General features: G+C 33.4%; 1 protein-coding gene across 1 annotated transcript in view; it reads right to left on the bottom strand.

Moving 5' to 3' along the window:
- Nucleotides 1–3,697, bottom strand: part of LOC134839456 (gamma-aminobutyric acid receptor subunit beta-like) — a 28,216-nt gene extending 24,519 nt beyond the window's left edge. Inside the window, exon 1 of the mRNA XM_063855005.1 lies at nucleotides 3,014–3,697. The gene's annotated coding sequence lies outside the window, so the exon portion shown is untranslated. The remainder of the gene's footprint in view (nucleotides 1–3,013) is intronic.
- Between the last annotated feature and the right edge of the window lie 21,284 nt (nucleotides 3,698–24,981).

The raw sequence follows: 24,981 nt of genomic DNA, 5'->3' as shown, positions 1-24,981 counted from the left end.
ATTTTGAAATACATGTAGTTGGAAAAAAATATTTATCCAAAACGCACTGTTTGTACACACTACGTTTTTGACTTGTTTTGGATCGGGAACTGATTATATTCCCACGCAAATCTTTCTGAACATCTTAGAGATTCCTTGTTTCCAAGATTTTTTTTTACTATAAGTGAGACAAGGGTTCCCGTGGCGGTAACTAGAAGCTATTTTTTTGCCATTTATAGTAAATTTACGCTGACTTAGTAGAATTGTTTGAAGGATACCTACCTATGGTACTTTGAAGGTAGGTAGATGCGACAACTGGAAAAGTTTATACCGCAAGTCACAGATTTTAATTATTACTTGACAAGATATATCCACAACAATCAAATGTTTGCGATAGCAACAATCGGTTTCGCTGTTGCTAAGATTATTATAATATGTCTGATATGTGTTTCCTATAGTAGTCTCAAAAGAATATTTTCGTGACATGGGAAGAAAGTACAATATGAGTAGTTTTTCAAGATATTCTAAATCCGATTCTGCTTTTCAAAGTGGATACATGTCTCAATAGCTACTCGAATGTTGATCTTGCTGGCAACGACTTTCGTCTTCAGTTTTTTTTTTCATTTATATGTTGGTGCTCCCCCTCAGTATGGTCCCGCAAGGATTGAGAGCTTTGAGCTGTCTCAGATTTCTGGAGAATTAGTGGAAAGTGCAGTCGAGGTTTTCCATTCTCCATGCGTCGGTCTTGAGTCTGGTTGCCTCAATTTTAGTTTGTAAAGTTGACATACGGTAGTAAATCATGTTTCAATAATGCAAAAAAGGCGTTCGCATTCTGTTTTTAAGAAAATCCTACTCATACAATTTCATAGTATAGAAAAAATGCCTATATTGAAAGGTAATAGTAAGGAAAAATACTTCTTACACAATTTGATAGTATGGAAAATGCTTAACAAGAAAAAACGCCGGGCAGTGCTAGTTTAGCGCTGAAGTTTGCTTCCTAGGTAATTTTTTAACGTTAATTCAGAGATGGCAATTACTTTTTTTTTAAACAAATTTCATCGCAAACTCAACCCGGACTGGTGGTTAAACTGAACTAAAGTGGTCTTTTTTGTAGAATGTAGAAGCAATATAACAGTTATTTAACTCGTTAACGGCTTTGTAAATTATATTTGCACCGTTTGAGTATTTTTTAAACTTTACTGGGCTAGAGGAAGTGTGTGTGTGAGTGTGCGTGTGTGTGCAGGTGTGTATGAATGAGTGTGTGTGCCTATGAATATTTTCAACATCTTTTGTATAAAAATAAACAAGTATAATCGGTTGCTCTGCCAGTAGCATAAAATGTTCCGAGTATAATGATCAAAAATAAAATTTTCCAAAAAGCAGAAAATCAAAAAGAATAGCAGAATATTTTATATAAAAGAAAATCAAACACTTTGTACTAAAAACCGTATGCAAACAAAAATTAGAAGCTTCGAAAAACAGTTTAAATAAAGGTAATAAAAAGAAATAAGGATACTATAAACAAGACTGCTCGTAACAGGGTTCGTATCCAACTGCCTGTAAGATCTAGTGTTTGCTTTCAAAAATGTGATTAAACTTTTTAAAAAAAATGAAAATTTCTAAACGAGAAATTTTGAAAATCATCTCGACCACACAAAAATAGTCTTGAACAGACAAATTTCGCGTGAGAGAAGACCTTTTACCAAACCAATTCCTACCAGAAAGAAAAAGAAAACACTGACCTTTTACCAGAATCGATAAAAAATTGATTGACAGATTTAGTAGAAAATGGCTTCACGGTTTCTCAGTAAGGTTTTGTTTGTTGTAACCGCTTCCTTTTCAAATTTTAGAACAATTTCGAATCATCTTACTTGAATCATTGCATTGTGATCTGATAAAATTTCAGTCGGGTGAAAAATCTGGCTGATAAAAGACCAGCCTCATTTCGCTTATAGCAATTAAAAAATAGACCGAAAAACATGCCTCAATTCATTTGCAACCGTTTATATGACGGATTAAATTTCCGCCTACACGCACCTAGCTCAAAAATTATTGCGCGCTATTTGCTTCAAATTGCCAATTATCAATAATTAAACTCCCATAATTTTACCTAAACAATTCACAGGTGATTTTGATTGTAAAAGTTGAGATCATGACAGCAAAATTTTTTGAATGATATAAAAGAGTGCCGAAAAAAATTGCTGATAAAAAAAGCCAAATTTCCGTTAATTTCATCGAAAAATCTAACTTCTTTCTGTCGCTCTCTCTCTCACTCGCACTCTCTCTCTCTCTCTCTCTCTCTCTTTCTCTCCCTCAAAAGAAAAAAATACAGTAAGCAGAAATTTAATGACGAAAAAATTTTGATTCGATTAAAAAAAAGAGCAACAACTCAAATTTTAAAAATTTCCATGCTATTTTATATCTTTCAAAGTTTGTTGATTTTTATACAATGCAATTATTTAGCTCGGAATCAGAGTTTCTTGAACTGAAAGGACAAAAATTACATAAAATTAGTAGAAAAAAAACAGAAAAAAGGAGAGCTGGTTGATGTGCAGGCAGCATAAAATGTTCCGACCATAATAAAAAAATTGTCATTATTGAAAGAAACTACAAAAACTTATTAGATAAAAATGATTGAAATAACATTGAAAATTTTCACAGGCAAAGAACTTTTTTGATTTTTTGTTTATGGAAAAAGTATACATATGATAACACACTTGACCCCTTACGAGCTTTCTTTGATGTAGTCAAAAAGAATCCAACCCTAAAAGTATTCAATCAAAGCTAAACCAAATCCTTTTGAAGAAAAAATGAAACCTAATAGCGATTTTTACATCAGGGGCAGATCTAGAATTTTTGCCACAAGTTTCCATAATTTTTTTGAATTTTTCTCTTTTTCTTAAAAAAAAATTCGTAAATTCTTAAATTTATTCAGAAGTCATAGAGTGTATATAAATATTATTTAAAGAATTAAAAAGTACGTGTGCGTTTTTTCAAATTGTTTTCTGGATGTTAGTTTTTTTGCTAAACTTACGTGGAAGACGATGTCCGCTTCGATCTACTGCAACTTTCGGCTTCCCCGTTTGAGATGTGTTCATCTAGCTACACTGAACTACTTCGCAAACTGGTATTTGTTATCTTTTTTTAATTGGGCAAAAAAGTGTTCAAGTAGAAATCTGTAATGGCCAATGGTAGAAACCAGACTATATAGCAGAAAGGAGAAACCAATGAGATTTGAAATTTAATTGGATAAGAGCAGCGAACAAAAAGAGACATTTCAAATACACTTCCCTGGTTTTAAACGTATTTCTCTTGTCTTGATGGTGTCTTGACAGTTTGAAAAATTTTAAATTAAGAGAAAAAGCAAAAGAACAAAGAGCTTTCTATAAATTCAAGATCAAGAAATAAAAAAGACGACATTTTTAGCAGGATGCGCCAAGCCAGTTCATTCATCGACATTTATTTTACTATTATCTCTACAAAGATAAGCCTCTTTCAGCCCTGTAACCATCCCATGCTCGATTAAAATCAATTCCCAGAGTAAAATTAATCTTCATTGCTCATTGCTACGAACGGAAGAACCCACGCATGTAACCATAAATAACAGTTTATAAATATGTTACTAAGCAAAATGGCCTGGTCGTTTTTATTGGGCTAAATTTCGAATAACTTAGTTTGTTGTCGTTAAAATGGTAATATCTAAGAGGGAAGTATCTAATAAAGGGTTGGGCATTAGACACAGCTGGAGGCAAACTTGGACCCCAATTCCCGCCACGATCCTGTTGTTGCCCACCAAATGAAACACAGCGGGTTTATCCTGCCTCCGTTATGCAGTGAGAAACAAGAGAACGTGTTTCAATTGCTGTCTCAAGTACCAATCAGGATTATCATGGGGTTGGAAAAAGGCCAGATCACAGGGTAGATAGATAGTTTGGCTACATGTTCATTAGGCCGGCGTTTCAGTTTACTTATCAGATCAGATAACCGAGTACGGTATCAATTAGTTCAACTGGTTCTTCTAAGGATTATAAAATTGATCTTTCCTGAGCTAGAACAATTAGGTTAGGATAGTTTTTCATATCATTTTTAACTTCTTTTCTTTTTTTTTGTTTTCGAAAAAAATATATCATATTGAACAAATCTGACTACTCAATTCAAGTGATAATGAAGGCCAAAGAGGCAACAATTACGCTTTTTTGGTCATCTGGCCTGGTCCGCTCGTTCTGGGCAAGTGATGTATCTTTTAACAGTGCCATATATTTAACATCAATTTTGTTATTATGATTATTATGATTAGTATTATGATTATTATTAATAATACTACATGGTATATATATATATATATATATATATATATATATATATATATATATATATATAAAGTATATGTCGGATTCAAAAATTCCGGGGAGGACCGTCTCCACAGTCTTTGTTCCGCTTTTCATTCCATTCTGCTCGCTTGCTGGAATGGATACGTTCATCCAATTTTTTTTCATTTTTTTCTGCCAAAGCCAAATAGAGAGATTCTGCATCTCTGTCGAGTTTTTCCAATTTATTAACGCCACAAAATTTACCCCACAAAAAATAATAACGTTCCAACATTTTCAGCTTGGCGTACTGAGGTTGAAAAACCTACTATAATCGGTTCACAATGAACTGTACTAGGTTTAACAAGCTCCACTTCATACAAGTTTTTTGCTCCAAAATTTAAATTATTACGGAACTATTTGTTAATTTTATGGATTTGTTTGTCTCAGATATACTTTGTCATTGTATGTTTTTACCTGTCCATTAATTGATAGCCATAGAAACTATTTCGTAACAATTTCATTGGTTCGGCTACTAAGCCATACAACAGGTTCTCATCAACATTGCGCCTAACATAACAGCAGATTGAACAAATCTGTTGAAAATTTAGCGCAGTGTGTAGTGTACAAATAGCAGAATTTTTGTACACAGTACCCCAAGATCCAAAATAAATTTGAAAAAACCATGTTATAAGTGTTCCATTGATTAAATTGAAGTCGATTTCAACCTTCATTGCGGTTGTTTAAAAAGATGAATCGTTTCAGCATATACTTTCATGTATATCACATTATTGTTTTTATTAACATCAAATATTTGACAATTAGGGGAAGTTTGAACAATTTTTGCTTTTAATTCATCTGGGACACTAAAATCGCATTGCACATAAGAAAATATTGTTTCATCTCAAATGTTTTGCAATAGTGAAAAGGAAGAAAAAGATCTTTTGAAGGAGTTTTTTTTGTTCTACTCTGATTTGTCACATCTACGTTTTTTTTTGAACTGATTCCTCCAACTATACCTCCATATTTCTTTGATGGAGTATAATTTTTCTCGATAGTAACCTTTTCTCGTCTATTTTTCTTTTTTTTTGTAGTTACTCGTTTGATTTCATCATCAGTATGATAGGTCTAGCTTCTTGACATGGACAGAAATAAACTAACATCTTCTTGCTTCAAAAACCGCCTCACAATTGTTGCAATAAACATGAACACTGAAGCAATCATTTTTTTTCTGTGCTCCTGAAAAGTAATAGCTCTCAATTCTACCTTCAGGTCTGGTTGCTTGAAAAAATGAGGAAACATATTTTCAAAATTGAGAACTCGATTTTATTTCTTCATTGTAGTCCCATATCGTATACAAGCCTGTGGGCATTACCCTGACACATGGAATAAGGATAGAGCTGACTGGCATCAATCTCAACGATTTATTTACACAAAATGTTTGGTTTTTGAATAATTTCTCGTTTGCTACTGTTTTCCTTGCGAAAACCATTGAGGGACCACCGGTCATATCTTCTCTTCTTTTCAAACAAGTCCTTAGCACTCGAGAAGAATGGGTACAATTTTTAATTGGTTCCTTTGTGCAGACAGATATTCGCTAGATTTGGTAGTGTGCAGCAGAGTTTTAACCAGTCCGTCCCTTTGTCATGATAAAACTCAATCATGTTCTGCAAATCTTCAAGTGTAGGAAAAGCACCTGTGTTGTTATACCTTGGTAAAAAATTGGAAGTGTAGTCATCTTTTCCTGCTCCTAGATGGATATTAAGTAGATGTAGTTTTCCAACCTCTCAGGTGGTTTATTTTTTAATTCAAAATTTTCTCATTGCTTGCTTTTCAGTTAACCCAGTGTTGAGAAATTTCTCAAAATTGTCAAACTCTTTATCGAGGAGGCTTCCATTCTGCAGCTTGCTGTAGAAGTCATCCCACAGCGGTAGTTGTTGTTACATGAGCTTGTTGGAAGAATCAAAACACTCGTATGGAAACTATCCTTACAGCTCACTGGCTTTGTAAAATAAGTGAAAAGAGTCTTAAGTAGTAGCTCAACCCAAAAACTTCCTTATTTCTAACGTTTGAAGGTCTCCAAGTTTGAAGGAAACAAATTCGTTGCCTTTCATGATAAGTGATGGTTCATTTTGATTTTCATTGATTATTTAGGTGATGAGATAAACCTCAAAGAGGTTTATATCATACCTATCACTGTTGAAACCAAACACTCGTAGAGCATTCGTGTATTTATCGAGATGGTGCATCAAGTCAATCAATTGAGTTTTTTAACCCTGAGAAATTGAGTGGATTGGTCTGTTCTTTCCTCGTCCTCGATACAATGGATTTGGTATTCTCTAACTTCCTTTTTATCGAAATTGCCTTGTTCCTTAAGGATGCTGAAAATTGTATAAAGTCAAATTTCGATGCTAGTTTCAAATTCTAGCAAACTCAATAATGAGTGATTGTTAACTTCTTCCACACAAAATTTTGGTTCATGAATCAAATTGAAAGAAACTGATTGCAAAATGGGTTCATTCTCACCAATCCAAGTTATTTTTTCTGTCGGTTTCAGCTATTCTGAAGTTACACAAATTGATTCAAAGCCAAAATTTGCAAAATGTTTGGATAATGTCTAATCTTTGGTATACTCAGTATTAAACATGTCCAATTTTTCAAATATTGTTCCTCGTAAAGCGTTAAAATTTATCGGATAAATGTTTTTGACTCTATCTTTGCATAGTAAAATATGCTTGTTAACAAATTGGGTTAAAATTAAAATTGAACGCATGTTGGGCAGCTGAAGCATATGAAGAAATTTTCGACACATTTGACACAGATAATATGGTTGTTCTATCTTAGAAGATTGACATATATGCTCGTATCTAGAGACGCTTCTCCGAGCAATAAAACTTAGTTAAGAACTCTCTCTCTCTCTCTCTCTCTCTCTGTGTGTGTGTGTGTGTGCTTCTGTGTGCTTCTTGCTCAAAATTCGGCTAATTACGTATGATACAAAAAAGTCTTTCGTTGATGTAATATTTGAGTTCTCCGAGGCTTAATTGTGGGTGCTGAACATCAAGCCGACTGGACTTTGAGCCAAATGAAAAAATAGGGTACTTCAAGCCAAGTATTTTCTCAGATAATCATAGATGTTGACTAATTGGACTACTCTTTCAAAGAAGTACTCAATTTTATTATCTTTCTTTACGAGTTTTGTGGTTTTTATAAGTTTTAAGCCTCTGATTGATGTTCAGAAAAGCTAGAACTTATCACCTTGATGAAGTCGTTTTTCATTTTTTTTATTTTATGCCTTTAAGCTCCGGCTGATTAAACTACCTGGCCATTCCTAAGTGGTGCATTATCAAGAATAGCGCTTAATATGATCTAAATTTATCTAAACTTTTCAAAGCTAACACATTACAAACGGAAATGTATTGTTTAAAGGTGCCTGTAAAGTTCAAATTTTGGCAAAAAGTCATTTCGGCTCGAAGTCATCTCGGCCTGTTGTCCTAGTCCCCTTGACTGGAATGCACAAAATCACGTCACTCGTTGAATTTCTTTGACAAAATTAATTTTTTTATTCGTTCGAGTTTTGGCACATTTTGCGGTCGGGTCGACTTAAAGAGTTGTCTTTCCTATGCACAACCCAATAAAAGGCTATTGATTCGAACGAATCAATTAGTGCTCTCGTCTGAGTTACAAGAACTTAGCGTACAGGTTTTCACGATTGGTTCACGATATGCCCAGACTGGAGCAGTGGAATATGTAATCACAACTTTTGGCCAATCCAGTCCTTCATTTTTTTCATATACTTGTTTAGGGACGTAATTTGGAGCTCTGACTGGCTGTCACTGTTATAACTTTCGGTCATTTAGGGATTACCCAAAGTAAACAGTTTATAGAAAAATAACCAGAAAATATGAATGCAACTGATTTAGCAGTGAAAAATCCGATGGTCGCAATAGTTTAAAAATTGAATCCGAATTTTTATCTTATACACTTTAATTATTGTTCCATTTCTTCGGATATTAAAAATATCCAAGAGGAGCATTAAATATAAAAGTTTCCGGATTCTGTTGTCTGCTTCGGAATATAAATCCAAAAAAGTAACAACATTAATAGAGAACTTTGAGCAGTTTTCTTAAAATATCTTTACTTTATGGGGCAATATCGAACTTAATGATCCCATTGCAGGAAATTAAGTAGTCGAAGCTATTCTATAAAAAACTCAAAAAAAAATCCAGCATAGAAAAATGAATGCGTTCAATCAAATGTTTGTTCTGAAAACAAATATTCTTTTTTGAGAAATCTCCAGCTTTTTGAAATGTAGTTTGGAGAGAATATAACATAGTTTCAGGAGAAAATGTCAGCAGTTTGATTGGGTATGGAAAATATAAAAATTACTCCTTACGAGGTTAAACTGTGTGTTTTTGATGTGTGTAGATTCATTAACAAGGCTAGACAAATATCTCTTGTGGAATCCGCAACAAGGCTTTTTTGATCTTTTTACTGAAATGAAAAACAAAGACAAAATGCTCGCCCAATACAAAATTTGCAAAGAGTTGGTGGAGCCCATAGGCAAATAATCATACATGTGTGTTGTGAGTTGCGCTGTTGCAGAACCGTCATTTTGTCCGCGGAATAGTGTAATGATTCAGTATATATTTATAACCACTATGACTTGAGCCCAGTATGAGTTAACAGAAGAGAATAACAACTAACAAGATAAACAAAAAATCGTGATTAGCGGGCGTTTTTTATCAAATGATGAGAACAAAATGATGGGTGTTTTTTCTCGATTGCGGTTAGTATAATTGCAATTTATCTTAAACGCTAATTTGAATCACTCCAGATAGAAGTATATGTTGGGACAAAATCGGGTGGGGGCTGTGGACCCCATGCTTTAAGATAGGCTATAGAGTATCCAGTGCGCAACCTATGTATTAACACAGGGAATAGTTTTCCCATGTATTAAGGTTATAGGTTTCAGAGTTTCAGATGATAAGATGGTAAGTTTCGAGAAAAATTTTGGGTTGTAAAAAACTTTTGGCACCAGATCCTGCCGATACAGTAATATTTCAGATTCTAAACAGTTTTTTAATCAAAAAACAATATATTTGATTAACCCAAACGTAGCTTTTAAAAAGAATTGTTGAAAGAATAGATTAATTACAAAGAAGATGTTTTAGTTTACAGCATCGTATAAACTTTTACTACAAAATCTCTTACAAATTTAGAGGTTTAGTATGTATTCCATCACATTCAACTTCCCGCATAGGGTTAAAATAGCTCAGTCTTTTTTAAGTTTGTTCATAAGTGGTAACTGCATGGATAATCGTTTTTCTTCTATTAATTGACTCCAAATTCACAGCTTCAACCAGTACTTGTCGATACTTTGCCATCCGACCATCTCCAGAGTCTTCTAATGCGCGTTTGTTCAGCCCTTTAATGTAAAACTAAATTTTTTACTTTTATTATCGTAACAGCATTAAGTTTTACTGCACAGGCACAGCATTTTGGTGCATCTGAACTCCTCCTTGAACCATTCCGGTTCTCTCTTGTCATGTTTCTTATCTTTAGAGCAGCAAGTATGGGGAAAAAAGTTGTTTTTCGCATATGCTCTAAAATTGTCTCGACAGTCTTTGCTTCGCTTTTCACTCATGCTGCTTGCTTGCTGGATAGGATATTTTCTTGTAAATTTTCTTCTGCCGAAGCCAAATAGAAGGAATCTGAATTCATTTCGAGTTCTTCAATTTTTTGAGTTCTTCAAACTTGTTGACATCGCAAAATTAATCAAAAAACGATAATACAGCTCCAACTATCTCAACTCAACACTCTATAGTACACAAAACCCTGCTCTAAAAGGCTCTGTAGTAGATTTAACAAGCTCCATTTCACGCAAATCTTTAGCTACGATATGAAGTCACATTAAGATCTTGTTATTGAAAGCTTTATGGGTTTTTCTTCTCCAAGAAAACTTATCAATTTTTGTTTTGATCTGTCCATTGCTTGACAGCTGTAGGAGCTATTTCTTAGCAATTTCCTTGTTTCGGCTACATCACCAGAAATTGGATTTTCATCAACGGCTCGCCTAGCATCAACAACAAACTGAACGAAACTGTTGAATACTTTGCGTGGTGCGTTATGTAGCAACCGATGAAATTTTGTACACTGTAGCCCAAGATCCAAAAAGAATTGAAAACTGGTATTCTAAGAGTTCCGTTGGTTAGACTGAAGCTCGATATAAGCTGCGGTTATTTTACCAAACTACTTTTTTTTCCGCATACGTCTTCATATATTCCCCAATATTGTTTCTGGTAACATCGATATTTTTGAAAATAGGGGGGAAATTAGAGAACTACGCTTATAGTTCATTTGGAACAATCAAACCCCATTGCACGTAGCCAAATTTTGTTTCATCGCGAATGGTTTGCAATAGTGAATTGGAAAAGAGAGTTTTTTTGGAAGGAAATTGAGTTGTAACGTGATTTTTACCGTCTACGTTGTTTTTAAACTGATCCCACCAGATACACTCCCACATTTCTTCAATAGAGTATCCTTTATCTCGAATGTAATTGTTTCGAAGCTCATCCAGTTCGGTTGAACACAAAACGGTTTCGGATTACGTCCTTATTTTCAAGAAAATCATTAGAGATCTTGAAGGTGGATGTCTCAAGATTAGTTGTTCCATGCAAATGAACTGCAAGTAAGGCTATGTCTAGCTTCTTGATGAGGACATAAATTAAAACAACATTTCATTGCTCCAAAAACCCCCTTACAATGGTTGCAAGAATTATCAACAGTTAAGCAATTAATTTTTTTCTCTGTTCCTGAAGTGTAGTAGCTCTCAATTTTAAATTCAGTTCTGGTTGCTTGAAAATATGAGATGACCACATTTTCAAAGATACAAACTCGATTTTGACTTGTCTCCCTTTTTTCTTTTTCTTCATTGTAGTCCCAACTTGTATACCGTATACTTTGCGTATACTTTGCGTGGTGCGTTATGTAGCAACCGATGAAATTTTGTACACTGTAGCACAAGATCCAAAAAAAATTGAAAACTGGTATTCTAAGAGTTCCGTTGGTTAGACTGAAGCTCGATATAAGCTGCGGTTATTTTACCAAACTACTTTTTTTTCCGCATACGTCTTCATATATTCCCCAATATTGTTTCTGGTAACATCGATATTTTTGAAAATAGGGGGGAAATTAGAGAACTACGCTTATAGTTCATTTGGAACAATCAAACCCCATTGCACGTAGCCAAATTTTGTTTCATCGCGAATGGTTTGCAATAGTGAATTGGAAAAGAGAGTTTTTTTGGAAGGAAATTGAGTTGTAACGTGATTTTTACCGTCTACGTTGTTTTTAAACTGATCCCACCAGATACACTCCCACATTTCTTCAATAGAGTATCCTTTATCTCGAATGTAATTGTTTCGAAGCTCATCCAGTTCGGTTGAACACAAAACGGTTTCGGATTACGTCCTTATTTTCAAGAAAATCATTAGAGATCTTGAAGGTGGATGTCTCAAGATTAGTTGTTCCATGCAAATGAACTGCAAGTAAGGCTACGTCTAGCTTCTTGATGAGGACATAAATTAAAACAACATTTCATTGCTCCAAAAACCCCCTTACAATGGTTGCAAGAATTATCAACAGTTAAGCAATTAATTTTTTTCTCTGTTCCTGAAGTGTAGTAGCTCTCAATTTTAAATTCAGTTCTGGTTGCTTGAAAATATGAGATGACCACATTTTCAAAGATACAAACTCGATTTTGACTTGTCTCCCTTTTTTCTTTTTCTTCATTGTAGTCCCAACTTGTATACCGTATACACGCCTGTGGGCATATCCTGACACATTGAATGAGGATAGAGTTGACTGGCATCAACCCTAACGATTGATTAACACAAGTTATGTGATTTTCAAATAAACGTCACGTTTGCTACTGCTTTCCTTTTGAAAACTTTTTAGGTTTCTTCCCGTATTTTTCGAGGAAGTTGTTATCATTCGAGAAGAATGGGTAAAACTTGTTATCGGTTACTTGTGCAGACAGATATTTGCTAGATTCGGTAGTGTGCAGCCAAGTTTTAACTTGTTTATCCCTTTGTCATAATAAAATTCAATCAATTGCTGCATAGCTTCGAGTGTAGGAACAACAACTTTGTTGTTATACCAATGTATAAAGTAGCTAACTTTTGATAAATTTTCCGGTTCCCAGATGGATTTCAGGTGGTTGTAATTTTTTCAGTCCAGTAGATGGTTTTTAATTGATTTGTTTGATGAGGACATAAAAGAAAAACCCATTTCATTGCTCCAAAAACCGCCTTACAATGGTTGCAATAATCATCAACACTTAAGCAATTAATTTTTTTCTCTGTTGCTGAAGTGTAGTAGCTCTCAATCTTAAATTCAGTTCTGGTTGCTTGAAAATATGAGATGACCATATTTTCAAAGATACGAACTCGATTTTGACTTGTCTCGCTTTTTTCCCTTTTTCATTGTAGTCCATCTTGTATACCGTATACAAGCCTGTGGGCAAATCCTAACTTATGGAATGAGGATAGAGTTGACTGGCATCAACCCCAACGATTGATTAACTCAAGTTATGTGATTTTCGAATAAACGTCTCGTTTGCTACTGCTTTCCTTGTGAAAACATTTTAGGGACCACCGGTCATATCTTCCCGTATTTTTTCGAGGAAGTTGTAATCACTCGAGAAGAATGTGTAAAACTTATAATCGGTTACTTGTGCAGACAGATATTTGCTAGATTTGTTAGTGTGCAGCCAAGTTTTATCATGTTTATTCCATTGTCCTGATAAAATTCAATCAAATGCTGCATAGCTTCGTGTGCAGGAACAACATCTCTGTTGTTATACAAAGTTTAAAGTAGCTAAATTTTGATAAACTTTCCGGTTCCCAGATAGATTTGAGGTGGTTGTAGTTTTTCCAGTCCCGTATATGGTTTTTTTATTCGAGCTTTATCACTGCGTGCTCTTTAATTAACCCACTATTAAAAAGCGTCTGAAGTTGTCATACTCTTTATCGAGAGCGCTATCGACAGGGCTTTTCAACTTAGGTAGTTTTTTATTGATTATGTTAAGAGTATCAAACCACTCGTATGGAAAGTGATCTTCCACCTCACTCTTCTTCCATGTTTGAGTCTAGTAGCACCACCCAAAAACTTCATAATCATCTCCAGAAATTGAATGACTCCAAATTTTAACGAAGCAAATTCGTTCGCTTTCTTGCTGATTTAAGGTTCGATTTCCTTCTCGTTGATAAGGTAGGGGATATGGTATGATTTAACGAGGTTCATATAACACCGACGCTATTGAATCTATATCCTGGTAGAGTTTCTGTGTTTCATTCTAGATGTTGCCTTAGGTCAATCAATTGAGTTTTTTTAACCTTGAGAATTATAGTGGACGCGTCTGTTCTTTCCTCGTCTTCAATAAAAATGGATTTTGTGTTCTCTTTTTTCCTGTTTATCGAAACAGCCTTGAAAGAAAAGGATGCTGAAAATCGTATGGAGTCAATTTTTGATGTTGGTTTCAACTTCTAGCAAAATTAATTGCATCCTCGCTTTATTTTTTTTTCCGCCAACTGTTTTTTTTAGCCAAAAACAATGATGAGTAACAAATTGATGTTTCTGAATCTTGAGGAACTTGGTGGATGCTTTTGTTTCTTCCTTATCCTCGATACATTCGTCTTCCTACTCTCTTGCTTCACTTCATTGAAGGTACTTTGCTCATTAAGGACGCTTGAAATTGCGTATAGCCGCTTTTTGATGTTATTTTTAAAATCCAGAATTTTCGATCGCGTCCTAGTTTTTTCCGCCAACGATTCCAAGTTTGCCATCAATTCAATTATGAGGGATTGTTGATCTTTTTCACACGGAAAATCAGTTTGTCAAGCAAATTAGATGAGATTGACACTGATATGGGTACATGCTTATTGATCCAAGTTATTGTTTTGGATAGTTTTAGTTCTTAAGATAGCACGCAAATGGATTCAAAGTCAAAAATGGCGACCTTTTTGAAAAAAGTTTTTCTCTTTGGTATACTCAATATTGAAGCCATTCAGTTTTCCAAATAAGATCTCAAGTAGAGTCTAAACATTTTTAGTATAAAATATTTGACTCAATTTTTTATCATAAAAGATACTTTTTGAAGTGATCTGTTTCGTGGAGAAACATATCTTGATTGGAGATTGAAGTATTTTTTCAATTTTTGGCAGATTATCAATCGATAATCTACAAAATGGTTTCGTATCACGTCCTGATTTTCAAGAAAATCATTAGAGATCTTGAAGGTGGATGTCTCAAGATTATTTGTTACATGCAAATGAACTGCAAGTTTTCGAAACAAACACAAACACTCATTGTATGGTTACTTCCTCGTTTCCGAAATCAAACAGTTTACTTGATGGTTTCTCAGAAGTGGTTCGGGAATCAATGAATCTCGACACCGCTTGGGTATGTTTTTGAGTAAGGCGGCAAAAGTTGTTACATCAGTGATCATCTCGAATAGAACTAATGTTTTTTATCTCTCCTGTGTACAGACTTTTTTGATATCTTGCATATTGAGCTTGTTCTAAATGGTCGACTAATCTGCTTTAACACAAATCAGCAAAGATCTATCAAAGTGTGTATTGTTTTCATGAGCGCAGAATTAACGATATTCATCAATTTTTATATTACGTAACACAAATCCCATTGCAATTTTAATTTCGCTGCGCAATCAAGTTTTTCAAAGACTTGATCCCGTTTCTCATTAACTAGATTGGTATCTAGTTGGGAAAGTTGAAAATCGAATACTTTGTGGCGTCCATTTTCTATCTCAGTATCCACTGACAGGCTTTCAACTCATCGCGTAGCCATCACTATCCTCCTGTTTTTTTGATTTTTTACTCAAATTAGCAACAAAATCACTCGTTTTCCTCGTTTTCAACCCGTGATCTTTCTTGCGATGTTGTTGAAATGAATAACAGCTTGGGAATTTTTTCTCACACGATCCAAACTTTGTTGACTTTGGGGTTGCCTTCACGTGCTTCTTGCTCGTATGGAAACTCATTTCTTGCTGGTTTTAAGTACAATAATTCATTCTGGACAATAAATAATTCCTCGCACGCAACTTTCGCCATGTCGGGCTGCATCGGCCCTCCTTTATTCTTCGTCACAGCCTTAAAACTTCAAATTCCTATTGAGTGAAGATATCTGAAAAAAATTGGAGATTTACTTTGTACCAAAATTAAAAATTAGTTTACGGTACCTACAAAACTGGGAGATTTGAATAGTCCCAGAACAGTTAACAGATTAGTTTTTTTTTTACTTTTTTTGAATTGTGCAAAGTAGTGTTTAAAACTTCCTTATGGAGCTGAAATGTGATTGGACACAACTACAGACCAAACAAGGAAAAGCAGTTTTGATTGGTTAAACCCACACATTTGAGTTGAACTTATCCCTCAGTCATCACTCAAAATGTCCAACTTTTCATTTTCAACTTAACTGCCGTCAACTACCTCCTTTCTCAGCTCTAAACATTTCATTTCCAACTTAACTACCGTCAACTACCTCCTTTATTAGCTCTAACAAAGTTTTTATTCTTGCTTTTACTCTGTATCTGTTTCTCAACTTATTGCTCAAAATGATCTTCTCAGTACAAAACGGTTGAATTGTTGCTTGATCTAGAACAAATTAATTTGCGAGAAACCGTTTCTGGAGTAATTTTGGCACGAATGGACATCCGAATTCAAGTCTGGCACATGAAGAAGGTGAAACAGCTTTTCAACAAGCATCATATCAAGCAAGTAACTATCACAGAGAACCAACTATGAACAATGCAAATGATGGAGGAAGTGTCTAAGCATGTGGAGATGAAATACCCTAAGATTTCAGACTCTAGTTATAAGTTTCAACCAGTCAACGATTTCCTTTTTTCTTTGGGAGGAGGAGATGGGATCAGCCGAAAACCTCATTGCAATAGACAAGGATCAGGGGTTCTCTGAAGAAACGCCTCAAAATCCCCCACTGCAAAAACCTCCAGTGATGGGACCTCGACCAGCTCTGCAATCTATAGAGAACCTCCAGAACTCTCGACAGCGCTACGATTATTAAATTTTTTAAATAATGGTTGCTTGGCAATTATTTCACTTTTTTGTAGTTATCATGATTTTTTTAAAATTCGTTTTAATTGTGAGGATACATGGGTAGTTCAGGGTAATCACACCAAATGATTGAAAACAATTAGAACACAAAATAAATTAGCGATACAACGTTTGCACACATATAAAAAAATTTCTATACACATGTTTGGGAAAACATTAAATTTTTGCACAAAAAAAATAAACACTTTAAAATTTTTTGGCGTCTTGTCAAAAAAACTGAAAGACATTTCGCACCTTTCAAAAAAAATTAAACACTTTTGCATCTTGTCAAAAATATGAAACTTTTTGGCATCTTCTCAGAAAATGAAACAATTTTCATGATTGTAGAAAAACTGAAACGCTTTTAGCGTTTGGACATTAAAAGGAAGATTTTTCGCATTTTGTTGAAAACACTAAAATAATTTTCGTAACTTGTTAAAAAAATTGAAACATGTTTTGCAAATTAATGGAAATCAGAAGAAAATATTGCACTATTTGTATAAAACTGAAGAAGTTTTTGCATACCCATTGAAAATCGGGCCAATTAATCCTTTTTCTCGGATACTTTTAGTAATTTTGTTGAAAAAATGGACATAATCACTTTTCCATAACCATCAATTAAACAGTCACTTTTTTTAAACAAATTACTTTTCTACAAACATGAAAGTTATTTTTGAACTCTGCTTCCAACTATTCCAGAAAAATGAGTTCGGGCAACTAGTAAAAAGACAATAAGTCCATCTCGTGAAATAGAAGGAGAAGCAACATCAGCAATTAGAAATACTGTTATTCGCGTTGTTGAAAACCTTGGACCCGTTACTTTATTGGAATTGACTTCTGAAAATAAGTTAATTATAGATCAGAAGCTTGCCAACTGCAATAAAGTGTATGATATATCAACATACATTAGAAGACAAGTTTGCGTTACGATCAAGAGTAACAATGTTAACAAGCCTTCCTACATACAAATTCGACTGTTCACTGCAAAAGAGAATGAAGCACTGAAACAAGTTGCCTATGTCAATCATACTTCACAGAATTGTCCCAAATTATGCGAGACTTCATGTTTGTCGAGAACTGTAATTTACAGTAAATGTTGTTACTTTTGTTCTTTTTCTTTTAGTCTAATAGTTTATCCTCCAAAATCATTTTTCATCTAGTGTTCGAGTTAAAAATATGAGTTAGAATTTTGATTTTTCAAGGAATTTAATTTTAATTTTTTTGGGATTTTCTCATATTGCTCTACAAGAAAAGTCCCAACAAATTTCGCTAACTGTTAGAGTATCACAAAACTTACCAAACTTGCAGAATTTGGATGTAGATTCACAAATATTTCATTCTGGGTGGGCTTTGCATAATGGTAGAAGGAAAATTTTCACAGGACACCGATACGATACCAAGAATAGGTCTTATAGAATATCGTAGAATTGAATTCAATGCAAAAATAATCAATCTGTACAACTAGAAAGGGAAGAATATGATAAATTGCTTGATATACTTCGATCATTACTAGGTTATGTAAAGACATTCAAAAAATTTTATATTTATTGAAAAATGCACTGTAGAAAATGAACGTGCAGAAATTGAAAAAAAATCTTCGATTTTTTGTGATTATAAAGCATGATTTTTCGTCAAAAACAAAAAAAATTTTCCTTTGTACCTGTTTGGTTTTGGATCAGGACATAAAATTAAAAGAATTGGAACTAAAATTTTTTTGAGGGTGTAAATGGATACGTAAGTTACAGTATGGTTTATTTTTTGCAAACTACAAAATCTTTAGTGAAATCTTTAGATCAGTGAAATCTTCTACGAAAAAGAAGGACCTGGATATTGTTATGCTTCACTTATTTTTCTCTGTTCATATTTTATTGTTCATGCGACTGGATTACTTTTCTATTTATATATGTGAAAATATTTGCTTCATCCTTACATGAACTTTCGAGTGTTAGTCATTCTAACCAAAAAACTCTAGAGGAAACAGTAGGCATAATGGGTCTTGTTGATTTGGATATTCAATGTAAAAAAAGAATTAGGAGTTTATCTGTATTAAGTCTGGACAAACTGTAGGATATTCTTTTCTTCCTCCCAAAAAATTTAAAGCAAATTCCCAATCTACTTGGTGTACCAAGTATCTCCATGCAATCATTTGGAGCAGCAGTTGGGAAAAATATACAAAACTTGAAAAAAAAAATTTTAAATCTTGTAACATCAGAAACAGATTTTTTCGCAAAAATTATGAAAATTGTAAAATTCTGTCAGAAACTCTGGAAACAATGTTAAAAAATTGGATGAACACACATTTCCAAAAGTACAAAATACATTTGTTTTTCAAAATTGAAGATTACGATTGGAGTTGTAGAAACTACCCATTTCGTCATGCAAAAACTCTTCACTGAGCAGAAAAAAATGCATTTGCATACGGAACATGGACGTGATTTTTAAACAAATTATAAACCATAATAATCGTTTTGTAATATCAATTTTGAAAATTAATTAAATGTTTTTGCCACCTGCTTTTTTCTGGAGTTAAGATGGTCGATCAATGTGACAAGCTCGTAATTTTTTTTTGTTTTTGACGAAGAAAATCTTGAACGAAAACCTTGGAAGTTATTCCCTAGTTGGTCCAAGTGGATCTAGAAACTCTCATTTTATTTTTGATTGGTTGAAACTTGGTACTTTTCAACCATCATTTGGCAAGATTTTCTACTTTTAGTATCATTTCAAACTCTTTGTACTCAAATGCAAACAAAAATCCTTAAGAATTTGAGAATATCCAAAAAGAATTTGACTTGTTTAAAAATCTTCCTAAAAATGGAACTAAGTATCTGCTTATTTTTGATGTTTCTTGTGAAGAAATTTCAAACTCCAAACATTTTGTAAAAGCAGCCATTGCTGGAAGACCCATGGGTCTAAATACAATATACATCAAACACTATTTATTTCGTCACAGCAAATTGTTTGGTGTGATGAAATAAATAGTGTTTGATGTATAAAAAGAGATGTAGAATAACAAAACACGCACCTTGTCTTGTTCAAATCACAGAGATGTTCAAATCAAAATAATAAGTCAACAAATTTTATTAGAATCTCAATTGAAACAGTGGTATCAAGATGCAAGATCAGTTCATTATGGACATTTACTTATTGATTTACTTAGATATTGCTCTAATAGTGGTTCTGTTCCTTTAAACTTCTATTTACCAGCCGGAACAGAGACATAGTTTCTGGACGATGAGTACACAGTACAACTCTGTTCTACCAAAATTACAGATATTTTCCAGAAAACTTCGGAAACAGTTCATTCTCAATTGTCCAAAATATATCATCAGGATTCTGAGCGAGTGTTTGGTAAATTTATTAAGAGGAGAGCTTCAAGACCTTTGGAAAGAACACATAGTAAAAGATCGAAAAGAAACTTCAGAACTAAAGCAAAAAACAACTCGTCTACAAAAGAAGAACTAATTTGAGTTCAAATAATGGGTTACAATTGATATATATTATCACCTCATTTGTCATTGTTTGAAATTTGTACTCGTTTTATTAATCACAAAGAACACTTCCGAGAAAACAAAAATTGGAACAAAAGCGGAAAAAGAGCAGATTTTACCAAAAACTTTGAATCAATTTAAAGGGTAATAATTGCAAGGGTGAAAACGAGTAACAAAACACACGTTTTTGAATTTATTTTGATTTTTCCAAGAATTAAACTGAGCCAGCCGGAAAACATTAAAAAGATAACTGAGATTCGAAAGAATCTATTGTAGATTTTAGTTTGCACTGAAAAGTTTTTTCAGATAATCATTTTACCATTTTGGAAGCTTCTCAAATTCCAAAAATTTGGTCCACTAGTAAGACGTTCACAAAGACTTCAAGCTTTTTGTCAAACTTATCAATGAAATCTGGTGTACGGACATGGCTTTTGTAGTCAAGTTAGCTAATCAAAACAATGGAGTTAAGTATTTAATAATTGCTGTAGACATTTTTTCGACCTTCGTCATAGTTCAAAAATTGAGAACAAAGTATGCCAACGACAGTTTGCAAGCTTTCAAAAAACGATTCCTTGAAAAAAAAAAACATTCCTGAAAAGCTTTCGGTTGATAAAGAAACATAGTATAAGGGAAATTTCAAAAAACTTTGCAAGAAGAAAGAAATTGAAATTTTCTCAACTATGAGTGAAACGAAATCTGCATTTGCAAAGAGGGCAACCCAGTCTTCAAACTATATAATATATTGTTTCATTGAAGGTCATGGAAAAACACGGTTTTTAATTTGCAAAAAAATGTGATGTGAAAAACTATGAGATAGGAAAAACTATGACTTTCTATCAATTTTGTATAACAAATATAACAAATCTTTCATGAAATGAACTAAACCAGAATTGAAAAAAGATATTCCCTTCTGGAAAGGATACAAGCCACTTTTCACCGAAACAAATTTGAAATATCATCAAAACAATCAAAGAAACTGGCAACATATATCATTAAACATCTTCAAAAAGAAGAAATTGTAGGCCAGATTGATGAAAAATAGCTGAGGAAGTGTTCAGATTAAGGTTAAATCATTTTAAAATTACATTTCTATTGATCAGTAGTCATGGTTTTTTCTACGTTTGAGCTAGTTTCTGCTGCTCTTTTAATTGTTATCTAAAAATTAGTCTTAGTTTTTTTTTAAATTTTTTACTGGAACAAACACATCCTAAAGGAGAATGAGAGGTTGCTATTCCAGAAATATCGTACCCTTCATCGTACCCTTCATTGATTTCGGATAAACATTTTCAATTTATTCTTGATACGAAAAAATTGCTCAAAGTTCAGCTAATTTTCCCATTTTTCGATGACATGCAAGACAGTGTGGTAGAGGTTTTGGCGCCCTTGCACAAACCCTTAAGAGAACTGCCATCACTCTTATTAAGAAATATATAGTTCCAGCTACAAAATGAACTGGAGCAGGTTTATTTGAAATTGCAGCACCAGAGATTGGAGAAGTCGTTAGTCGACGAAAAAACTCAAAACATTTGCAAAAGATGTTGGAACAAGAACAGTTCGAAAATAGTTAGGAGGTGGAAAAAATAAATCCAAGCGTAAAAATACTGGAACCAATTCTCGAAAAGGAAGATCAAAAACCAGTCGCTCTCGCAAAGACTATGACAAAATATAATGAATATAATTCAAAGTGTTGATTTTGGTACGGAGCTTTTACAAGTTCTTCTTTGTAAATTTTTCGTAAAGTTTCAGTTTTGGAAACAAATACACACAAAAATTATTTCTTAGTACTTCTCTGGATAAAAGCAGTATTGAATTTGAATTTGAGACTGATCGTAATCTTTGTTTGGATATGCGTGATACCAGCCTCAGCTTAAAGCTTGAATTATTCGAAGAAAAGTGGTTTGATGATTTCAAAAAAGAAAAACCGGAAGATGAAGCAAAACCAGATGATAACTCAGATGAGGAATTAGAACCTTACTTAACCTTTGTAAACAATCTACTTCGAATTCTAATCTTCAACGGCACAATTGATTTCAACATTTCAATGGCTTACAACGCCAATGGCTTATATCCTCTTAAAGCACAAGCATCGAACGATTCTATTTCGTCTTCAGTGCGAAATGAAGGAATACTTGCTTGTCATGGATATAGTTTTGAAGAGTTTCCGGAAGAAGCGTTTGATTTGTATCCGTTCACTGATAGAGCAAATTTTTTAGGAACAGGGGCAATTTTTTCACTCAATGGGAGGTTTGCCTTCGATTTTTTTTACTTGTGAAAAATCATTACTACCAAAAACCAAATTTCGAACTAAACTATTTCGAGCTAGACTTGGTTTTTACACACTGTCTGAAAATCTAACAGATAACATGAAAATTGTTGATTGTTCGCTGTTTACTAGAAGAATTTCATTTGCTGAGCTTAATCATTAGGGCTTGCATTGGAATCTGGAAAGGGAACCTGCTCATTATGATTACTTGGTAACTATAGCAAAAAACATTATCGTTCCATCTCGTCAAAATTAGTTTAATCAAGAAAATGTTTTTTGAATAATGCTCCATTAAGAAGAATAGCTGTTGCATTGAGAACAACATCAGCTGTTGCGGGATCTTTTCATGAAAATCATTACAGCTATAAAAAATTCCAATTGAGAGAGCTTAGATTTATTTGGATTGGAAGAGCAATTGTTTCATTAGATACAACTTCTCCGTGTCGCCCTTTTTTGCAACAATGAATGCAAGGCATTTTAAAAAAGAGCTTTTAGCTCTTCCTGTCGAAGAGTTTCAAAGTCACTATATTTCTGTTTTTGACTTGACTCCACTACAAGATGTACAAGATGCAGTTGAACAGTTGCATTATCAAGAACTTAGTAGAAAAAACGTGAGTTAGAAACGTTTTCCAATTTCCCATGGAGCAGTAACGGAAGTGATAGTCTTGGGAGAAAAATTATCAAAAGTTTAAACTGACAATTTCGGAACAGTCGCTAAAAACGGTTTAGTTTTCAGGATACTATAATATTGTTGTAAATTTTTGGAAATTTTCATTGTAATTGTTTCTGTACTATATATTTTTTTTCAGACGTAAATCTCCAGTACAAAGAGACAATGAATGTTGCCCAAGTAAAAACTCGAGCTTTTTTTCCAGCCTAGACTCCTAAACAGTGTTGAAAATCCTTTGTCTAGCACCTTAAACTTGTGTATGGGACTTTGTTGATACCTCAAACAGTACCTAGATGTTAGTAAGTCATCAATATTACAATTGTACAATCAAACTATCAATGTCTTTGTTTTTAGATGTAAATCCTCAAACAATTGCAAAGATGGATCATTTTTCACTTCTGCAAATTATCGAAAGAACTCCTGAGCTCAGGTTCAATTATATAGGCCTTAATCCTAATAAAATTCTTCGACTAAAAAAATACTCTTTTGCAATAATTAATTCAGCTCCAAGCAATGATAAAGGTGATTTCTGGATTATGATTGCTCGATTGGATAAGATTTATTACTTTGCTTATTCTTTGGGAAGAAAACGTTTCAACTATTCCGTTTTAAAAAAAAAAATTACCAGCGCATGCTTCAAAGGAAAAATAAAAAACTAGTAAATTGTGTGGTTTTACGCATTTTTTTCAGCATTTTTTCTTTCAAAACTCTACCAGAAGATTATGATTAATCATGATGTTTTGTTTCGAAATTTATTAGTAATTATATGTAAGAACGCATTATGTTATTTTTTTCATGAATTCATATTGATGCCAGAAAAATTATATATGATGAGGTGATTTCTACTGTAATTGTATTTTGCCATTTTCTTTTTGTGTTTGTAATTAAATCTTTTTTCAAAAAAAGAAACTTACCATTTGCAGAAGTCCAATTAAAAAAATCTGGGAATACTTTGCAAAACTTTGAGAAAATGATTATTTTTGAATACTAGGAGCAACAAATTTAATACAAACTGAATAAGTAAACTGAATATGACTACTTATAACATTAATTCGGAATAAGAAGTTTTTACCGATAATTTCTTTTTGCTTCAACACTAATTTTTTTTTTAAAGTTTACACTGAGAAATATGTATCAACTACAAATTTTTAAGATCCACAGATTAAATTTTTTTATGATCTTTGTCAGAGTAAACTTTAAAGATATTTAGTTTCACGCTTGAGAAAACAAAAGTAATATTTTGAGAAAATTTATTTTTGTTAACCGGCGTCCCTGCTCACCGTGGGGGGTAACATCTGGTATGGCAATTTTGACATATTTTCCTGAGAAAATATTTGTTTACGACAACTACTTCGCTTAAATAAACAAACATCAATTTTTGTACATACTTCAATGTCCTCACTCACCGCTCCACCTGAAGTAAAATCTGTTGTTGCAAATTTAACAAATTCTTCTGAGAAAAAGTTTGTTTATGTACACTACTTTGCTTAAATAATAAAATATGAAATTTTGACTGCAAAAAATTTGATTTTTTTTTGAAAATTACCGACTGAAGCTTGCCATCAAGAACAATATCACATGATACAACATAAAGTTTTAAGCGTTCCCGTTTCGATTCTTAAACATTGCTGTGTCTGCAAATCGGGCGCCAAAATTTTTTGAATTTCAAAATGTATCTCAAATGTTACCATCTTACTATCTGAAACTCTGAAACCTATAACCTTAATACGTGGTAAATTTTTTCCCTATGTTAGTAAATAGGTTGCGTACCGATTTTGCCTCAACATGTCTACTTCAGATTATCTTAAGCGCTGATCTGTTGATCTGTATCTTAAGCGATGATCTCTGTCGTTCTATTTTCTTAAATGCTAAAGTGTATCACTTAACTTGAAAAACTTGACAAAAGAGTACGTGCACTGATTTTTTAAAGTTTTTATCATGGGCATATTTATCAAGGGCAATTTTTTTTCAGAATGAAAGGCGGATTTTCAAAAAATTGTCTAAGGTTTTGTCGAGTTTTTTTAGGTCGATCAATCTGATTTTCGGAGCACTCTCAGAGCACTAATATGGCTCTGTTTTTGCCAAAATTTCTGCGGCGCAAGAAAAATTCAAAACAAAACAAGCCAAAAAAGGCATTTTTAGT

This window comes from Symsagittifera roscoffensis, chromosome 2 (assembly GCF_963678635.1).
Source record: "Symsagittifera roscoffensis chromosome 2, txSymRosc1.1, whole genome shotgun sequence".
Classification (NCBI taxonomy): domain Eukaryota; kingdom Metazoa; phylum Xenacoelomorpha; order Acoela; family Convolutidae; genus Symsagittifera; species Symsagittifera roscoffensis.
The sequence above is the reverse complement of the archived record's forward strand: the minus strand, read 5'-3'. Positions and strand labels throughout refer to the sequence as shown.